Genomic DNA, 10,632 nt, shown 5'->3' on the forward strand with positions numbered 1-10,632 from the left:
TTCCAGACTTTGGGCAGTTGACTAAAATGTCCATTTCAGCAGATGCAATTCAAGATTGGCACTTTTACAGCACATTTCTGCTTCTGCCTCGCCACCGGAAATGTTTCAGCAGGGCTCTAACGAATGACAAGGAGAGAGGCAGTGCACATCCAGCACAAGCTGCTGTGTTTTCAGGAAATGGGGAATACTCTTCAGGGAAAGCAGACACAAAGATGAATTTCTTAGACACTGTAAGCATCCTTGAGTATCATAAGCAGATCATTCAGGAGCATAATCGAGAGGGATGTGGTGAATTCAGCTGCATCTTTCAGTCAGAGCTGGGACCCGCTGGCAAAGGCCTGGCCTCTGTATGTGAATCACTGAGTAGAGCTCATTAGCCTGAGTTCTAATAAAAGGTAAGATTAGATTATTAAGTTCTTAATTAACTATAAATCTCTCTCACATTTCTCTGCTTCTGAAGTACACAAAGTCTACAAAGAAGTGGCCAAATAACAGAGAAATCCTTTAAGACTGACAGCTGTGCTTGGTGCACCTGCAGGACCACAGCTCTGCATCCCCCAGGACAGTAACTCCAGGAAAAACCTGGATGCAGAGCTGCGGTTCTCCCCTGCACAGCTGCTCCAGTCCAGAAACCAGCAGGATGCAAAATTTCCCAGAATAAGCCCATGAGTCAAAACCTGACTCAGATTTCCCATGAGTCAAAACGTGCTGGTATTTCAAAAAAAAAGAAGGAGGAGACCATCTACCAGGCTGCCTTCAGCTGCCACTCACCAAAGATGGATGCATTCATTTGTTTCAGGGAAAACCTCCTACAGCCCGTGCCCTCAGCAGATTGCCCTAGAGATCACAACTTTGAAATTACTACTCGGCCTGAATCTTTTTAACCAAATCAGCCTGATTCACTGAAAGTCATTAAAATTTGGAGAAACTAATCAACCATACCAGATGGGTTTGGGCGCTTCAGCTCCATGTGCTGGTTTTCACAACTACTGAAACTCTAAGAGGAACATTTCTCCCTCTAACCAAGCCAGTGCTGTGGAATCACACTCATCCAGCAGCATCTTGGCACAAAAATCTTTCCCAATATCGAAGAGATCACCAGAACCTCTTTGCTGGTCAATACTTGGTCCATCCTCATTTTGCATGGGAAGAGATTGGCATTGTACTGACTAACTCTGAGGGCACAACACCCAACATGTCCTGTATGTGTTGTAAATCCCCCTTCTCACTCACTTTGTGGTAACCATTCCACTGCTCAATAATTTGAGTGTCTCTGCTCACCAGACAGACCAGAGCCCATGTGCAAACCCAGCGTTTACCTGGATTTTCTTTCACTCAGTGGAGACCGTTCACCTCCCTGACAACACGAGTCACTCAAATTTGATGGATTACAATCCCCACCGTGGGCAGAAGGGGATTTAGCTCAGGTACAACACAAGTGAAGCCACTCAGGGAAGCTCCACAGGACACTGAGTGCTCCTGACAGCCACGGTGTCGTTCCAACGCTTGGCTCAGGCGCCGGCCGCGTCTGACAGCTGGAGAATAACAACGGGGGGAGCCTGACAAATCAGCCTGGGCTGCCTCAAATTAGACTGGACTGACTCCCTCTCTCCCATGCTGAGGACAACACCAGAAATTTGAGCCGTACGTTCTGCAGTGGAACTGGAAGTAGATATGAAATGGGTTCCCAGGGGCCTGGCTAGCTGATGCACTCGGACTCAGCGCTCCTTTCCAGCTGTCACTCAGGCAGTGCTCGGGGCTGAGTGCAGATAAAAGTCATTTTTTCGTATCCAAAGACTCCTTGATTGCTGTTAGAGAGCCTGATCCAGGCTGTGAGGAGGAGGGAGAGGCAGAGCTGTGAAAACAGAGGAGTGCTTCGCTCCCTGCATGTATTGTTTTAATTTATTTGTTTACCACTATCCAAACCTATGGCAATTAGCAATAAATTTAAATTATTTTTGAATCAAGGCTGTTTTGCCCATGATGGTAACTACTATTTGTCTCGATTACAAGACTTTCTATCCTATTTTCTCCCTACCACCATCCTGCTGAGGGGGAGTGAGAGAACAGCCCTGGCAACCAGCCAAGGGTCAACCCACCACTGCAATATATCAAAATCCACTGCCTATTCTCATGTATTTCAGATAAGGGGATTTAGATGAAGGCTTTCTAAAACTGGGGAAAACAAGGGAGACAGCAGCGGAGTGCAGTGGAGAAATTTCCATCTTGAGATGTCAAGATGCTTTACAGAGATCAAAAAGCACATTTTATCTGGTTTTATGGGAGTCTACAGGAGCAAAAATAAGAACAGAATAACAGCTTCCTGGGCCCCACCCAGTCATGTTTGTAACATACATGGCAATACTGCTCCTAATACACATGAGGAGTATGAACCATAAAAGTTAACACATCTGGCATTTCCTTGACAGACTGGCAGGGAAATACAGGTCTAATATCTAGTTTGGGGTTAGGGTTCCCTGACACCCAGCTGTTAAAAAACACAGCCAGGACTGTGTGGAATGAAATTGTCCACAGCTCAGTCTTCAGAAGCATTTACAAACTTCCCCTTTGTCAAAGCCAAGCAATTCTGTACGTTTTGCAAAGCTTCAGCACTGTGGAAGGGAAAATAGACTGAAAAAGAAAAATAAAAGCCAAAATATAAACCCTGTTAAAGAGAGGAAATTTTGCTTTGTGAAACAGAAAGGGTTTTTATGTTAGAAAATGGTTTGAGGGGAAAAGGTACATTAATCTTACATAGGATGCACAAGTAGTGGGAGCAGCAGAGGGTCCACAGTGTCATTGGAAAACAATGTTATTACCTGAGATATGTATATTTTGTGTCCTGACAAACAAAGTGTAATGTTCCATAGGATATGAAAACAAATGAAGGAAGAGCTACACCAAGGTCCAGCAACAAAGTGAGCTTGGAAGAAGCACAAGCATTGCTGGGCTAGAGGGAAAAACTGAAGTTCAGAGTAGCAAAAGGTGATGAGCAGAGCTGATGCTCAGTAAATTCATTGGCACAGCTGGCATCCACTGCACTGTCAGTGTCAGTAATCTAGATGGAGAATCTGATGATATCAAACGGGGATCCTGAGCACTGAAGAGCTCCATGCAGTGAAAGAGACACCCAGGCAATGAGGCAGTTGCCTCCTGGTCCCCCATTCTGTCGTGCTGAGAGCCAGGGGCATTGCTGCTGTCACTAAAATACCTCACTTTAAGGTGTGCACTGCCTGGCTCTGCCTTGGGCTGTGCTGGGTTTGCTGGCCAGGATCCCATCCTTGCTTTCATTTCTTCAGCCCTTGACTGGGCTAAGACACAACATGATGAGAGACCTGCAGTCTGCAAGGGAGACAGAAGCACAAGGCTTCAAAGCACAGCTCCCACCTGGCTCTGCAGGAATGAGGCATTTCTGTTCAGCACAATCAGGGCTTCAGAAGTGTTTTCTTCCATTTTCCAAAAGGAAAATTCTGCTTTTTAACTACAGTGTTTTCAGTCTGCTCTGTGGAGAGGAGCAGCTGTGCTCAGACCTTTGCCTTTCTCTAACCAAGGATTCCTATCACCCAGAGCTGCAGCATCAAGGAAGCCATGGAAATCTTTTGAAAGGTAATACTGCACTTTTAAAGCCTTGAAACATGCTGAGAAGGAAGCAGGTCACTTTTGCTACATCTATCACCAGTGTGAGCTCTGTTCCCTGCAAGGGAGGCAATTCTGTGGGCACAGGCTCCTGTGTCTGTGTGCCTATTTCTCAAACAGCTACCAGAAAGACATTTCTCTGGAGCAGTCACCATGTTATAAAATTTGCTTTGCTGTAGGAAACCAGGTCCATCCTAGGAGCCTGCAATTGAGCTTTTAGACTTTCTCCTGTCTGTGCTGTCTGTCCATGCTGTTCTGTACCACCATGCAGCAGTGACTGCTGGCACAGCTTCTTCCTATTGCTGCAGGAGCTTCTGAGCAAAAGAGAGCTGAGCCCATTCACTTAATTCTTCTCCTACCCAGCCCCATCTGATCCTCCCTCCCACTCCACCTCTGGCATCACTCCCTTCAAGCTCAAATCTGCAGGTGTAATTCCTATGGAGCTTTATCAATAGCTATCACCTCCCTCCTATGAGTTTCTAAGTCTTCCATTGACTTCTAAGGCAACAGGAATCATCACAATTTCTCTCCTTTATATATATATAAATATAAACACTATATATATATATATATTTCTCCTGTCACTCTGCAAATGCTTCAACTGGCCCCAGCTCCATGCCTTCACTCTTCCTGAGCTGAATCCTTCAGAAGTTGTTGATTGTGACTACAGATCTCCTGGCACATAACCAAATTTCTTCTTTACAGTGTTAAAGTCTGCCCAGCTGCCAATCCCCCTTTCCAGGTACACATAAATAAACGAGCTGCTGAGAGCTTTTTCAGCCTGTTATCACTGTATTGGGTGTTCCACACAGAGAAAACTGGAGCAGCTACAAGTCACACTCCTTTATTTAATATGTATCAATGCCAACCAGTATCTAATGGACATAATGATTGAATACTGACAGGCATATTTCTCCAGCCTAGTTCTCCTTTGGCAATAATGCCTGACCAAGATTGATGACTCTAATACCAGAGCAGGCAGTTTGTTTGTTTCTTCTATAGGCTTCATTTTTCAAATAGCCTCAGATTCCCCTTCCCTCTCTCCCAAAGAAAAAGGGAATGGAAAATTGCAGTGACTGCTGAGATACCTGTACAAGTGCTGCTGCTGTCTCCTCAGGCCACCAAACCACAAAGGTCAGATTCACTAACATGCTAACTGGGTTTATTCTGCCATAATTCACATGGTTTTACATCAGTATCAAACTGGTGTGTCACAGTGACACATGCAGCTCCCCGGGTGAGGATTCAGCCGCTGGAGTGGAACAAAGCCTGAGCAGGTCTGGTCAGATCACAACAGGCACATTTCACAAGCACTCCCCAAGTGCCCACACAAGATTCCAGGCGGTTCTCAGGAACAGGAGTGTCAGCAGCACAAACAAAATGAACAAAAGAGACTCCGCCAGCAAGGCATGGGTTTCTTTTTACATTCTTGAGGAATCAGCAGCAGATGCCAAGGACATCAGAGCAGCAAGGAAACATTGATGTGCAGAGCTAAGCTAGGAGCCATTTTACAGCGGGGAGCAAGGCTGCAGTGTACGTGGCTCAAAAATAAGATAATTAAAGTTTGTCTTGCCTAAGGACAATCCACTGGGAGGCAAAGTGCACTGCTGCATGCTCTTACCTAAAGAACAGAAAAGGGAAGAAGGCTCTAAAACAGAAACTTGTTGGTGTGTTCTGCTCTTTAAGGAGAAACCCAGAAATAATTTGTATTTGCAGATCAGCTCTCCTGTGTTTTTATCAAGAATGCTGTGAACTTAGCCTACTGCTTAGTTCTGTTGTTCTACCACTTGCATTTTTATATGCTTTTTACAGAGAAGTCACCCGTGTTTTGGGGCACATGAAAAAAATTAAGATGCAGGTTTTGCTCCTTATTGGCACAAGGAACCCACACAAGGGAGATGCTCAAGGACTGGGCACAGGAAGGTGGCAATACACAGAGAGGCAGAATTTCCTGTAATCCATAAGCAGAAACAGCCTCTCTCTAAAATTTCCTGGGCCTTATTTCCATGAGGTCTTAGACAGCAGCAGTACTTGTGCCTCCCAGCAAAAGCAAAATGCAATCGTAGAGATGAGTCCCCAAAGGGATCTTTGCTCATCCTTAGCCTAGAGAGCTCCTCACTAGTCTATTACACTGTTCCTAATTTGAAGCAACGTGTGCTATACAGGAAAGGTTAAACAGGATCAGCAGGAGAAAGTGCATTTTACACAGAATTAGGTAAGGCTAAACAGGAGCCAGCAGCTGTGTTATAGCACAGATCTACACTACAGTGACCCCATACTCTTCTCACAAATCCTGTCCTGAATGAAGCATCCCCACACACTCACACCTGAAAAAGCTCACAAAGTATCCCTGCAGCTGCATCTTCTAATACAGACCCCTTTAAGGGGGGAAGAGACAAGACAGATTTCATTCATTCTTGAGGACCTTGAGCCATGATTGTCAGTCATAAATCCCCAACACCATTTCATTTCCAACACTTTTCATTCAACCCTCTGATTGTGCCCCATTTCTTTGTCTCAGTTTCCCCTCGAGTTCCACCAATAATTACTGAAAAGTCCTTGAAAACCCACAAGCCTGTAATCATAAACTACAGATTAGGCAAAGGTGATTTAAAATGCCTGGACTGAGTGCAAGGACATTTGGTAAATGTCAATTAGAAAACACAAGAGCCACAAAAAAGAAAAAAATCCCAGACTTTTATTGCTCTGAAGCACCTTTTGCACTCTGTAATACCTAAATCTAACTCATCCTCTTCTCACTTTATTGGGAGGTTTTTCTCAGAGCAGAGGTGCCTTTGAGCAAAGGGAGATCAGCCAGGAGCAAAGTCTTACTGGTAAAGATTCTGAGAGGTTAAGTGCTTGGAAAAAGGGGCAGCAAAGTAGGAGATGCACCATGAAAATATAAATATTCAGAGTACATTATGCAGACACTGGGAATAAAACCAAAGCAAGCTCTCACTGTGTTATTTATTGCTGTAGTTGTCAGGGTGCTCCAGTGAACAGCTCCAGAAACACAATGGACATTCTCCTTTGACCTCCACAGACACACAGGCACATTCTTACATAACCATCTTCATATATGGATGAATCCTGAATTTTAAGGTTTGAAACCAAACTAGCAACTATGTTAAAAACCTGGCTAAAACATTCTCATAACTATGAATTTAAATATCAGATCAAAAACCTCTTGCCCCAGAATCCACCATTTGCACCACAGAGATCACTTGTATCTTTAAGATTCTGGTTTTCTTTTCAGCTTGTAACTTTAAAAAAAAAAAAAGGCTTTTCTTTCACATTGTAATAAAAGACAGTCACAAAACACCACAGATTCTAGAGAGTTTTGTATACCATGAATTTAAACTAATTCTTAATTATTCATGTGTATAACATGTGCCAAGGGCAGAAAAGATATTAAACAATTTAATAAGCCTATTTTTAATTTATAACCTGGATCAGGCAAAACTTTGCCTGGATGTGCTCCTTCTCCAGGTGCATCCAAGAATTTATTGCTAGCAAAACATTACAGTAAATAGCCCAGTGCTGTAAAACACAATCAGCCATCTACAGTATTTGATAAAAACATAACAGAGTGAGAACACAGACTCACAAGTCACTGAGCAGAGTGACTTGGATGATGTCCTGCAGTGCTCTGGTCAAAAGCAAATGCATGAAAAGAGACTGAAGAACTGACTTCTGTCAGCTGAGGTAGGAGTGAGGAACTGAGAGGACTCGAGAGCAGCACAACACTCTCAGGGAGCAAACTGAAAACAGAGTTTTAGTATTTGAACCATTTCACATGAAGCAGAGGCTGGGCCATTACCAATGGGTTTCAGTTTCTTCAATAAAATTTTTAAAACAAAGAAATGCAGTCAAGGAATACAGACAAAATAAAGAAAACCTGCTGCTTATCAAAGGCACACACTCATGGTTTTTTTTTTTTTTTCCTTCATAAATGCCTGGCTCAAATTCAAGATGTGCTTTCCTCAGAGCAGTGTGGAAGCCTCTAACATTTCTTGTCCTTTGATATTTGGTTTGCACACACATATCTGACACACAAGCAAGCCTGACACATTTCTGTGTGGGTAATTCACAAGAGTCATTCTGCATCATTACTGCTCCTATTTGCTTTTACAGCAGCCTCACTAAAGCATTGTTGAGTAAGAGACCCTGCACAGTCCTACAGTGTCTAAAACTTACCAAATCCCTCACAATTCTGTTAAGGCAAAGAGGTTCATAAACACAGTTTAGGGTAAAGAGCCACTATGAAATGCATGTAAAGGGACATCATGCAGGTAAGGTGGTAATTATTGGTATAGATCACAACTTAAAATCACTTCAACTCACACTTTCTTTGAAAAATAAATATGTATCAGCAGACCTCCAAACTCTGCTCAATACATGAAAATTATCAGTAATTGCCTTAGATCTAACAGATATCACAGAAGTGGGTCTTGAAGATACAGCTCTCATAAAGTAAGACTTTTTCCCTCAAAAAGCTGCTTCATATTTGAATTCATTTGCAAAACATGGGTGATTCAACACAAATTCCAGCATCCCAGATCTCCAGGTCCTGAGAGATGCCTCACTGTTTGCTTCTCACTTGGCACAATGAACTCTGACATATTCTAGTCCCTGCCCAACGTGGTGCAGCAGGCTGGCCCTCTGCACACCAGGGCAGGTGGTGCACGTCCCTGGGAACTGTAACTCCTGCAATAACTGCTTTCTTTGAGCTCCTTGGAAGCACTGTTACTATTCTTGGGATATTTTCTACCAGCCCGTGCTAAATGATCCATATCCTCTGCTGCAGCTACACAACAATTGATTTTTCTGTTCTTTCTAAGCACTGTCCCCTTGCCAACATATATTTCTCATTTAAGTTCCTGGAGCATTTTGTTGCCTCTCCAGCTTAATCTTGCCTTTCCATAAACTTGCTTTATGAGCCTCCCCATCTGTTTCTGAGATGTGTGTGCATGTTGGGTGTATCTCTCTCTCCAGCTACTGCCCAGACAGGTGTATGTTTGCTGACTGCACAGCATGTACATGCAGCCTGTCAGGAAAATGAGATTCTGAATCTGCTTCACTGCTGGTCCTGCTCCCTATTTCATACCTGTGACCACGATGAATCATGTTGGACACCCTGAATCACAGCCTGCAGCTCTCTCCTTGGTGCTACACAGATTGTTTTGAGATTACAAGCTCTTTGTGTGCATTAAGACTCAATTTCTGACCCATTCCCATTGTGGATTTTATGCTGATAGTAAAGCAGGTTGTTAGCATCCTTCTCATCTATTTTAGCATTCCTTCTCATCTATTTGCCAAAGACCTGTAATATTGAAATAGTGAGTGAGGAATCACTGCACTGCCCAAACCTCCTGCCTGATATCAGTACCCTGGGGAGCTGCATCTGACACAATTAAATAAAGGTCAGTCCTAACTGGGTTTGGCCCTGAGTAAAATGGATTCTCCACCTCTTTGAAAAGAAAAAAAAAATTAATAAGTGTCCATAGCACTAACAAAGAGCCCCATATTGACATGTCCCTGTTGGCAGGGGTTGAGACCAGCCCTGCTGTGCAGGTGTGGGCAGCAGCTCAGTAAGTGCAGGAGCAGTTACTCAGGAACTGGAGCAAGACCAGCTTGCAAGGGCTGCTTTGTTATAGCAAAAAGCACAGGATGCAAACCCACAGCTTATTTTAATGTTCTTGGGATGCCTTTGGGGACTCAGGTTAGCCAAAGACAGTAGCAGCCAGGTATTTTCTGCTCGAACTATTGGTCCCACAGGCAGGGCTCTGTGCCTGTAACCATCCCATCACATCCTCACAGCACTGTGCTTATGTTTCTGTCTAGGGTTTAAAAAGAGAGTACATAAAGCTCTTGTTTCACAGAGCTATCACCCAACATCACAAAGCAGGATGCAGGATTCATTCCCAGCTGATTCATTCTGCAGGCAAGCCAAGGGTTAAAACACCTCACCATATTTTGTGTCTTTTCCTGCCCTTTGGTGAATTTTCAATTTCTCTTCTTAGGTCCTCAGCTGAGAATTTCACCTCACTGAGCTGCTGCTGTTGCAGGGACCTATGACCTCCAGCATGCCTCCAGGCCCTCCTGCTCTTTTCTTACAGCACACCATAGCTGTAGCTTGTGATTTTTATTTCAAGTCTTAAAGTTGTGCAGGGAAGTATTTTGTGCTTTATCACTGTGGGAAGCCATGGAGGATGGATGCTTTCAGACACTGCATTTACCCCCACCCCCAGCTCTTTCCAAACTTGTCTTTCCACAAGTTGAAAGCCTCTCTCAGTTGGAGTAAAGAGCTGAAAAGAAAACCCATTTCCTCTGAGAGTTTGCAGACCAGCCTGTTTTTCTGGGAAGGGAGCATTCCTCTCCCTGCAGATGAAACACCAGGATGCCCAGCAAATGTAATTTAATCATCAGGGAAAGACATATTACAGCTCAAAAGCACCCATGCTCTTGGAGGAAGGGCCAGGTGCCCACTTCACCAGATCTAAGAAGTGAGGTTCAAGTGGCAGGGAACTTTCCAATGAGTACCTGTAGAAAAGTACTCCTGGAAGTACTGAAATTATCATTAAACACAGCACAGGGTTCAAGTGCTGGAGACCCCATTTAAGTTCAAGTATTCCATGCTTCAAAACAAAGAACTTTCCTGCCCTACAAAGGGCAAGATCCAGCCTGTGCCTGGCATTCGAGGCAAGTGTTCTTAAGTGAGCATTTCTGGATCCACCTAAGCTCATAGTTATTTTTTCTTTAAAGTTTACTGTAAAGCAGAGAAAGAAGTTGCAGCCCAAGTGTCTTTACTTTGCTACAAGATAGATTTCCCAAAGACCTCCTGCCATTGGCACAGCCCCTGTGCCAGGCCTGCTGCCAGGCCACGTGTCCCCCAGAGATGGGGAATGGCAGAAAGCGATGGGGGAGCATCTCTGACATGGCTCAGATGTAAAAGCCAGGGTGCAAACAGAAAAGGGAGGGAAGGCCATCAAACTA

Source organism: Vidua chalybeata, chromosome 18 (assembly GCF_026979565.1).
Source record: "Vidua chalybeata isolate OUT-0048 chromosome 18, bVidCha1 merged haplotype, whole genome shotgun sequence".
NCBI lineage: Eukaryota > Metazoa > Chordata > Aves > Passeriformes > Viduidae > Vidua > Vidua chalybeata.